Here is an 11457-nt window from a genome sequence, read left to right on the forward strand (position 1 = left end):
TGACGTCTAGAATCAACTATAATCTAAAGTGCTCGGCATGCCTGGGAAGGTATTACCTACTCAGATTATCTGAGATGGAGAGACCCACCTTAAACCTGGGTTTTACCTTCTGATAGCAGTCCACATACATGCTCACAGACACGACGACATTGGAGAAGGAAATCATTTGCTTTCTGCCTGTTTGTCCTTTCTGCTATTGGCAAGTCTATCTATCCTGTTGCTTATATTGGAACTACCTCCTTTGCCTGTATTAGAACTCACTTCTTTGGGATTCAGCATAGACTGAAGCCCAGCAGCTCTCTAGGAACCTTCTGGGACTCCAGCACCAGGGAGGGGGCCTGCTGAGACATACGGCCTTGGAGACTGAACAACTGCCAAGCTTTATTTGTGAAACACCCCTTGTTGGACTACCTGGACCACAGCCTTTAAATCCATCTAATAAATCCCGTATAGAAACATATACATTTATCTAATAAGTCCCATGTATAGCTGGTTCTGTTCCTTTAGAAAACCCTGACCAACACAAGAGCCCTTTTTAACTTAAAAAAAAAGTTATACAGAAATTTTCATTATGAAGCAATTTAATAGATTAATAATTAGGAAATGTAAAATTTATTTCTCTTCATTGGTGATCTAGTGATTAAAATGTGACACCATTTTGAGGATGATGTAGCATTAAAATGGTGTGTTACTATATGTCCACTAAAAGGTGTCAAAAGTGAAAAATGTTTACAGCATTGAATATAGGAGAGAAGGGAGAATAAACAGTAAATCACTACAAATGCCAAGACTTTGATTTTGTATGTATGGTGTGTGTGCACACGTGTGTGCGCACACACGTCTGTGTATTTGTGGAAGCCAGAAAAAGGTGTCCTGCTTTAGTGTTCTCCAATTTATTCTCTTAAGGCAGGGTCTCTCACTCTTTCACTGACCCTGCAGCTAGGCTGACAACCAGCAATCCTCGGTTACCCGCCTGTTGTCACCTCTCCTTAACCTGTGGCATTGGGGTTACAGGCAGCAAGAGCACACCCAGCTTCCCTACCCCCAGTTTTTTTTTTTTTTTTTTTTTTTTGGTTTTTCGAGACAGGGTTTCTCTGCAGCTTTAGAGCCTGTCCTGGAACTAGCTCTTGTAGACCAGGCTGGTCTCGAACTCACAGAGATCCGCCTGCCTCTGCCTCCCGAGTGCTGGGATTAAAGGCGTGCGCCACCACCGCCCGGCTCCTACCCCCAGTTTTTGTGGTTTTACTTCAACACAAATAAAACACGCACACGAGCCATCTACTCATTTTCTTCCCTGTGCAGCCTGGCACTGGGATTAGTGATACTGAAGACCAGCTGCGCTGCTCTTTTTGTAATGGCTTTGTGGCTCTTGGGCAAACGGTCGTGAGCGATCACAGTGCACAATAAACAGCATTTCTAGCTCCTTAACCCTGAGAACCAGAAACTTCCGGAAGCTACTGGGTAACACGTGCTTGGTTTACTTGCAGCACCAGCAACTGTTCTGCCCAAATCCACAAAGTCCCCCAAAAGCCAACAAGGAGACTGAGTACCGTATGTAAAAGCAAAGTTTGCAAACTTGGTCTCTCCGCACGTCCAACATATTGGATTAAACAAAGAGCCCCAAGCTCATTTAGAGTTGGGTTTTTATAGTAGTAAAGGTGAGGTGAGGGGTTTCTGAGGTTCAGGTCCCTTGGTTGGCTGATATTTGTCTATGAGTGTCCTGGTGCGTGTGTACTGACAGGTGATCCTATCTACAGCAGTTGGAACGTTAGGCATTTCCTTTGGATGGTCTGTTTTTGGGTGGTGCTCAGGTAATATTAGTTTATGGTCCTTCCTGCAACCAGGTATTGCTTCAGGGTAAACTACTGAGACCCTGGCCTCCATTAAACTTATCAATGGCTGAGTCCTACACTGGCAGGTGATAATGGTTGGAAGTAAGGAACTTCCTTTAGATGATCTGTTCATATTTAGCTTTTCATAGCTGGCTCCTACACAACCAATGCTGGGTATGAGGATCTGGCCCTTGAATCTTCTCCTCACCCCGTTGTCTATACCTCTGGGTTTCAGTCAGTTTTGCTTAGTTTTGACATGTCGGTTTCACTGGTTCCCGATGAACTTCTTGGTTCCCTTTTTGATAATCTCTTCACCAGAGGCAGGAGAGCAATCTTGATGCTTTGACAAAGATGGCAGCCACCTCAAAGGCCAAGGAAGAAGGAAGGGACAGTAGTATACCAAGGACAATGGGACCCTCACCGGCTTTTTAATGTGGATTCTAGGGATTTGAACTCAGGCCCTCATGCTTACACAAGTGTTTTTATTTGCTGACTCATCCTCCAATTCCTAGTACAACTACTTTGGTAAACATCTTAGCGGTTTCTTAAAAAGCTAAAACATAGATTTTCTTCATAATCTAACAATTCTATGCCTATCTATTTATCCAAGAAAAAATAAATAATTTGTCTATAGAAGCCCATGCATATAAGGGTTCATTGTAGCCCAGTTTATACCCAAATCCAGAACCAGGACAGCAAGATGGCTCAGAGGATAAAGGGACTTGCTGCCAAGACTCAGGACTCGAGTTCAATCTCCAGGATCACATGATAAAAGGAGAAAACAGATCCCCAGAAGCTATCATCTGACTTCCACATGTACAGTCACAAATACACACACATGTACAATAAATAATTTTTAAGTCTTTAAATTTTTTAGTTTTATTTTTTGTCTGTCTAGTATGTAAGTGTACCATGTGTAAGTGTACCACAGGTGCATGTGTGCATGTGTGTGTGCATGTGTGCATGTGTGTGTGCGTGTGTGTGTCTGTGTGTGTCTCTGTGTGTGTGTGTGTGTGCAATGCTTATAGATGCCAAAAGAGGGCATAAGATGCCCTGGAACTGTAGTTAGATACGGTTGTGAACGGCCGTGTGACCACAAAGAACTGAACTCCTGCCTTCTGCAACAGCAGCAAAAGCTCTTAACAGCTGAACTATCGCTCCTTAGTTTAAAACACACAAATGGTCACAATAGCAACAACCCAGACTGCCCTCTTACCCAGCTGTTGCTCTGTGAGCCTTGGAAACGATTGGCCTGACAAGATATACCTATAGGTGTAATATATTTATAGAAGCAACCAACTACTTTCTGATCAGCTTCGAGGCAAGATCCACAGGAGGAAATACACGACTGGCATAGAAAATCTGACCAAGAATCCCACAACTGATCAAAGTGTAGAGTAGCAAGTGTCTGTGGACTATTCGTCCAAACATGGGACAACTAGATCATATTCCTTCCCCCAAGGGCCTTCACAGAAGAAGGTATGGAGAAAATGTAAGAGCCAGAGGTTGGGCAGGACCAGTGCACAGCCTGTCTTCTACCCACGACAGGGCCACTGCACTCATGAGTCCCTGTGGTTTCTGTGGTCAAACCAACATTCTAGCATAGAGGGCGGAAGGGTTCAGGAGTCCTGACCATAACTGAAGAACTATTGCCCTTTCACTGCTTCTTAGGGAAGGAAAGTCAGTTTTTAAGGGTGTTGTCCCTGGTAGACTGACCATGCTCCAGGGATGACTCCACACCCTTGAGTATATAAGCGGCAGGAACTGGACTCGGTGTGTTATAAATAGAAAAGAAAAGAAGACACAAAGCCGGGGGCAGGTAAGGGTGGACCTGGAAGGACTTGAGAAGCAGTTGGGTAAATAGGATCAAAATTTATTGTATGTATGTATGTATGTATGAAATTTTTAAAAAATTAATAAATATATTTTAAAAAATAGAGATTCAAATCTAGAAACAGGAAAATGCTAAACTGGCTATGGCACGCTTATGTTGAATAAAAGCATTCAAGCAATACAATGTAAAAAACTCTTAACATGGCTAAGTTTCAAAAAGATTATAAATATAGCACATTACATTTATTTGAAGTAGGAACTATAGTAATGGGCATTAGAGGTCTCTGGTTGCTCCACTGAGAAGAGAATTGATTCGGAATAGTCACAGGGAAATATTCTGGAATGACTAGCTGTTCCATTTTTTGAAAATACCTAGAAAAACTTCCCTAAAGCCTAGCCCCTACACCGTTTTCAGTTGTATATTCACAAACAAACTACGAAAGCTACTGCCTAGAGAATATTTGGAACCTAGGTTGTGTTGTTAGTTGTACAGTGTCTGACTGCAGGAAACTCACCAAACTGTTCCCTAACCATGGGTGGATTTCACGACTTGTCAATTATACCTGGATAAACTGGAATGAAAAACAGCACACATGAGATTGCAAAGAGAGGTAACCACTCACGGATTTGGGGTACATCACTTCTTCAGGGAAATTCGGGGACGTGTGTCAAGACACTTAAAGGAAGTATGCCTTCGGGCCAAGCAGTTCCACTTCAGAAACTTTTGACAGGAAAGCATCTGAAGATATGCACAGAGATTTCTTCTGACAGATGTATGTTGAAGTGCCATTTGTTAATAGATGAAACTTGAAAGCAACTTAACATCTGCCAGGAACACGCCAGTGAAATATGTATGAATGTATGTGCACATACAGATATAAAAGAATACTGTAAACTAATAATAATCAATATTAAAAGTTATGCACAAGACTTTGAAAAACTGCATGTTGTAAAATATATAGAAAACAGTATATGAACAGTCTTATTGCATATTGCACAGTGTTTTTAGTATTCTGCTGTGTTATTATTGCATATATACAAATAGCACACCTAACCAGAATATATTGTAGACATACACAGCAGAGCGATGAAGTGGGGGCCGTGGTAGGGTGAAGACAGAGCATTTCTATTCCTTTTTCCTAATTATCTTTGAAAATATCTTTGAAAATATCTTTGAAAAGATATATGTTGTTCATTTTTAAAATAATCCTAAGGGCCTGGAACGATGACTTAGTAGTTGAGAGCACTGTCTGCTCTTCCAGAGGATCCAGGTTCAGTTCCCAGTACCCACAGGACAGCTCACACCATCCCTTTTCAGGGGATCTAATGCCATCTTCTGTCTTCCAGCGCCAGGAATGCAGGCTGTGCACAGACATACAAGCAGGTAAAATAGCCCATGCTCATAAAATAAAATGAAATCCTATCAACAAGCATTAGAACTGTTGTTCACGTGTGGCAAACATGATAACGTGGGGTGAAGAGACTCACATACTACATGACTTTAATGGGTTTTGACAATCTGGTCCAGCGCGTGTCAACGGAGACACGTCGTTGCCGCTGCCATTATGGTTCTGCAAGGAAAGGAGTCATTTCAGGGTACTTATGACCTGAGTTCCTGTCTTTACTGTTCACCACACATCCACATTCAGATGACATCAGAAAGCACACATATCTGTGTATACTCACCTATGTGCTTGTATATGTGGAGGTCAGAGGTCAAGTCAAGTGCTCTCCCCAACGATTTTCTTCCTTATTTTCTGAGGCAGGCGGTCTCACCGAACCCGGAGCTCACTGGTTTGGTCAATTTGGTTGGCCAGCAAGCTCCCTAGGTTGATTTGCCTGTCTCCACCTCATCAGCACTGCCATTAGAGACAACAACACTTCATCCAGCTTCTTACGTGGGTGCTTAGCAATCCAAACACAGGCCCTTACGCGCGTGTGGCAAGCCCTGGCTAAGCCATCCCAGCCCCAGAAGTCACACTAAACTGTTGTGTGTCTGTATAATATGGATCAAATTCTTAACCTCAATCACATTAAGAAAGCCTGGCTCTATGAAATGCCTTTTCCCTTTCCAGTTCCATGGGGAAACTGCTCTAACAACCACTTGAAAGAGATCAGCTCGACAGACTACGGACAGGAAGCAAAACTGCCTACAGGTCCAAGAACCAAGGAAACACACACAACTGGTGGGAACAGACTCCTATAGCATTCCTTCCAGACAGGAACGCACCTGGGGCTCACCTTTCTCCTGGAAACTTAGGTTCTTTGACCAAGGTTACCTTGGCCGGGTGCAGTCAAACTGGAGCCCGAAGTCAGCCCAAGGTCAGGAGCACGGCTGTGATTTGGGTCCTTTAGCTCCTATGCTGTCTAAAGCTCTAGTAGTCAGAGGACAGTGTGGTTTGATGCAAAACTTCAGGACGGGAAGTCAGGAACCCTGTGGGTTGGCGTTGGTTTTGTCTCTAGCTGGCCACATTTTCTGGTGCAGCCTTCCCCCCTGTAATCGGCTATACCTCCTTACCCAGAAAACACAGGCTCATAGGGAACATCTTTAAGGCCCTTTCAGGTCAGACACTCTATGGCTGTCAGAAAACCATGCCTTTCCCTGACCCCCTCAGATCTAGTTCCAGCAGGCATCAGTGCCCTCAGTACCCTTCCCCATTCCTGGTTCCCTTGGGCACACCTGTGTCTCCTTCAAGCTCTGCAAGGTCAAAGGAATCTCCTATGAACTGCTTAGTGAGTGTTGAAACTTTTTCTCCCACTGAAGAATCTTTTTAGCTAGAGCCATGTTTGTTTCTTTTTCCTACAAACTGGATTAACTGGACATACATAGGTCTGTAGACAAATACTATTTATTGAACATGCTCAACAGAGTAAATAGAAGGTTTCTCTTCCTTATATGGACACTAAGTGTCTGTGGATGTATACAGCCAAGAAGAATGGTGTTGTCAAGGGACTAGCCTCTCCGCAGGGTAGGGCTGCTCAGGTTCTGACCCAGAGACAAGCAGGAATGAATGCCCAAAACAGAGGGTCTTGCCACATTCATCCAGATCAAACTATGACCCAAGCCAAAGAGAGGCAGAAGGATCTGGATTGTGTTACTAATTCAATTTTCAATGCCAGTTAACTTCATTGGCCTGACAAGGCCGAGGCATTGCCAAAGTCAATACAGCCGATCTGTGTGCCTCAGGCAAGCCTTGGTGCTACTTACTGGAGGCTTCTATCCCAGACAGTCTGTCCTCTTTATGAATTTCATATTGAAGTTCACACATTGAATTCTGAGTGTTGAAGCCAAACTTTTAGGAAGGGTCTTTTCTCCTGGAGTCCTGCACACTATTTACAAAGCTACATGTAAACTTTTATGGGTTTTTAAATATTGTAATACACCATGATTTTTAAAAAATTAGCAAGCATTTCCAGACAGGATGCTATTAAAATCATTCACTCCCTAGGCAGATTAAACTCTTTTTAATCACTAAGAAAATTCCCTACCATTTCTTATCAAAATATCTTCTTAAAAAGATTTATTTTATGTTTACTCTTGTGCCCATATGTGTGTATGTCACACGTGTGGCAGTACCCATGGAGGCCAGAGGCACTGGGTCCTCTGGAGTGGGAGTTACAAGCAGTTGTGAGCCAGCTGATGTGGGTGCTGAGAATTGAACTCTTGTGCTTCTGGAAGACTGGAACAGGCTCCTACCCACCGAGCCGTCTCTCCAGCCCTTTTCAAAATATCTTACTCTAGTGTTTATGTTTCCAGTGAGTATCTATCTAAGCTGCGAAGACCCATTATCAGACTGCCTCCATCTCGAGGAGAGGAAGGGAAATACTTTTTACGGCTGAACAAGGTTTCATTTCACGGTCTTGGTGTAAACAGAGGCACACTCTACAATTTCACCTCGAGCTAAATCACTGGGCCAGGAAGCCATAGACATCAAATTCTGGTCTCAGGTGTCTTGACACTTGGAGAAGACAAGACCATGACTCTGGTCACTGAGTATGTAATGATGGCCAAGCTTAATAGTTAAAGCAATGTTTGTTTGTTTGTTTGTTTGTTTGTTTTTAAAAAAGGATAAAAAGTGGGAGTATAGTAAGTTTCAGCCTCATCAAGGTACGGCACAGTTTACCATCTGGGGCACGTGACCTCAGCAATCGGCCTCATCTGGGAGTGGTATATAATAATTACATAGTTAGTATTTTTCTTTGGCCTTTCTGCCTTGAATGACTGACTTAATAAATGCATATCTGTTCATCTGGGATAGTTTAACTATAGGAAACCTACTAGGTTAACTGGCATAACTCCTCTGGTTTTGCAAACCCTGAGGTCCAGACAGATTTATCTCCCCATGCTGGCTGAAGGGCAGCTTTTAATAACTCAGGGGACACTAGAAGTCAGTCTCTGTGCTCAGAACTGATCATGTTCCTTTGTGCTGAGAGCCTGGTGTACACTTGGATTCTGTACTTTGCCTTCAACATATTCATATAAAAGTTAAACTTTAAATCTATAAAAAGGCCAATGTTCACCAACAATAAATCTCACCTATTTTTAATTTCCCTTTCACAACGTGCTTATTCATTTCAGTCGTCTTTCTAAAGAAAGGTTATTTAAGATTTTAATTTTTGCCAAAGCTCTCCTGTATCTGATTTGATAAACTTGAGTTTTCTTTATAATATGGGTTTGCTAATCTTCCCAGAGGGGAGTCATTGTAAGTAAGATACACAGGATGAATTCTGTAAACTAAGAGACATCTGTCTACCTATACTAACCTACATCAGCATTTTAAAAGTGGCTTCTTTCCTAGGCAGCTTTTAAAAAGGAAAATATTACTGACAAACCCACCAAAAATTCTGTTATCAAAACATTTGCTTTCATGTATAGATACAGGTATCTTGCTTTATGCCTTTTAAAAATTTTTTTCATCAAAAGTTACATTTCTTTCTTTCCTTCTTTCTTTCCTTCCTTTCTCTCTCTCTTTCTTTCTTCCTTCCTTCCTTCCTTCCTTTTTTTTCCTTTCTTTTGGTTTTTTGAGACAGGGTTTCTCTGTATAGTTTTGGAGCCTGTCTTGGATCTCACTCTGTAGACCAGGCTGACCTCAAACTCACAGAGATCCCCCTGCCTCTACCTCCTGAGTGCTGGGATTAAAGGAATGCACCACCACCACACGGCTTAAAGCAATGTATTAGGACACACCTATGATCCCAGCATGGAGGAAGCTGGGATGGGAGGAGAGTAGAGAGGGAGAGAGGCCATATAGTAAGTTCTGGGCCAGTTTGAGCAACATAGTAATATGCTGTCTCGATAGATAGATAGATAGATAGATAGATAGATAGATAGATAGATAGATAGATAGATAGATAGATAGATGTGTATGTGAATGTATGTGTGTGTGTGTGTGTGTGTGTGTATGTGTGTGTGTGTTGGTGTTTTATACAGGGTCTCATATATTCCAGACTGGCCTAGAATTCTCTAGGAGACCTTTGGATGTTTGATTACCTGTCTCTACCTCCTGAGTGCTACAGACAGGTATTACAGGAGATTTCATCTTTTTGCTAGGGATGGGATCTAGGGCTTTGTACATGACACAGGTAAGTGCTCTACCAACTGAGATACTTCCCAGCCCCCAAGATCTTGTGTACACACGAGTGTTCTTAATTTTGGACATTTGGTTTTACTAGTTTTAGGCAATCAGGGCCTAAGACCAGTCAGTTGGAAACTGTCAACCAGAAGAACAGCACATACTACTTTGATCAGGAAAATTAAAATATTTTCCAAGAAAGTCTATTTGTAAAACATTTTCCAAAGTGAAGTCCAGTGCAGAAATATTTTTGGCAACTAAGCAGCAGGGGGCTGAGAACCCGGTCTGTACCAGTTTTGCTAACTCCAGTAACCCAGGGCTGGAAGATATGACCTAGAGAATGATATACTGAAACTCACAGGGCTCATCCCGTGTAAGAAATGACATGTGTATGTTAGGCAGCAGCACTTTAGCCACTAGCGTTAGCTCCTCGTTATCCAGGGCATGCAATGTTGTGACATTGAATGGGACATAAGGAAGGTGGGGCACTTAAGCAAGAAGGGATACTGAGGCTCAAGATAAGCATGCCTACACCTAGTAAATCTGAATAACATACGCACCTGTCTGAGTTAAAGTATCCTAAAGTCCAAATGGAACGGTTCAGAACCTCTGTGGATGAGATGGCAGGAGTATTTGGGACATAGGGCTTGCTGATGGCCTGAAGTCTGGCAGGGGGGCAGGAGGAGCTACAGGAAAATATCCGTATAGATGGATCTCAAAGTAACTGTGCCAAGGAAAAGCCAGGTGCTTTTAAAATGAGTTTATACTTGATTGTTACATTCATACCGACCTCAAGCAAGGGCAAGCTAAGCTATACTGACAGAAAGCAGATGGCTGTTTGCATGAGACACAGGGAAAAAGTTACAAAGTGGCCTGAAGTAACTTAGAAACTGTGGGGTGACAGATGTGTTCACCCTGTTGATTGTAGTGATGGATCGTGGGTGTTTACATAAAAAAGTCTTATCAAATTATATAGTTCAGATATGAGAGATGTCTTTTAAGTGTATTTATCCACAAAAAAAGAGGTTGAAATGTGAAATGCACATTTGAGCTCTAGTAATTATGATTCTGGAGGTTCAGGGTGAGACCTGTTTTGTTCTTAAAAAATGTTCGCGGAGCAGCTGTCAGCCCAGCAGAGACGGTTATGGGTCCCTGCAAGATCCCCGGGGGGGGGGGGGGTAGCAGGCAGTGGCCCATTCCGGGCGGGCGGGTGGCCCCACCACGCAGCAAGCAGGCAGCCAAGCAGCAGCAGGTTTCCAACGCAGCCGGGAGGGCCGAGCGGCCATGGATTCCCACCGGCAGGTGGGCACATGTGAACAGGCGACAATGGTGGGTTAAAGGCACGTAGACACAGAAAATAGACATATAGCTTTATTAACGGAGAGAGGGGGAGAGAGAGAGAGAGAGAGAGAGAGAGAGAGGGAGGGAGGGAGGGAAGAGAGAGGGACAAAGAAGGAAGAAGAGAAAGAAGGAAGAGAGGGAGAGGAAGAGAGTGAATTCAGGATGACGCTGAGAGATCAGAGGTCGCTGGGAGTGGGCGTGGAAAGGGGCAGGGACCAAAAGAATAACAACCTGGGCATCATCACAATCTTTAAGTTTTATCCAGATGATTTGGGACGTCCAGCCAAATTTCAGATATAGCACCTTCTGAGCCACAACTGTGGAATATTCCTTTATATTGTGTGAACCACAATGTAGAATATTCCTTTACACTATGTGAATATATGTCACTGTGATTGGTTTAGTAAAGAAAGCTGACTGGCCAATAGTTGGACAGAATAAGGTTAGGGGGAGACCCAAACAGAGAATGCTAAGAAGAAGGGCAGAGTCAGAGGAGTATGGAGCAGACACAGAGAGAAGCAAGATGTGCATGCTGTACTGAGAAAATGTACCAAGCATAAAGCATAGATAAAAATAAGAGTTAACTGAAAAGGTAAGAGTTAGTTAGTAATAAGCCTGAGTTATTGGCCAGGCATTTATAATTCACATTTACATCTGCCTAATGAGGACGTTGATTACTATGTGTGGTGAGACTGAAGGGCCTTGAATGCATCATTGCAGAAATCTGAGTCAAATACCTCTTCTGCCAAGTACAGTTCCTTTTGAGAGCACAGGCCCCTTACAAGTGCTAATTGAGACTTTTGTGAATTCTGCTCAAAAGAGTCAGGAACATCCTTTCTACACTGAGGAGCATCACAGAGTCCTGTCACTCCACGCAT

The 11457-nt window shown here is 43.0% G+C and overlaps 1 pseudogene; it reads right to left on the reverse strand.

Annotated features, from left to right (window-relative positions):
- Positions 1–1278: 1278 nt before the first annotated feature.
- Positions 1279–11457, reverse strand: LOC119827119 (annotated as a pseudogene).

Source organism: Arvicola amphibius, chromosome 12 (assembly GCF_903992535.2).
Source record: "Arvicola amphibius chromosome 12, mArvAmp1.2, whole genome shotgun sequence".
Classification (NCBI taxonomy): Eukaryota; Metazoa; Chordata; class Mammalia; order Rodentia; family Cricetidae; genus Arvicola; species Arvicola amphibius.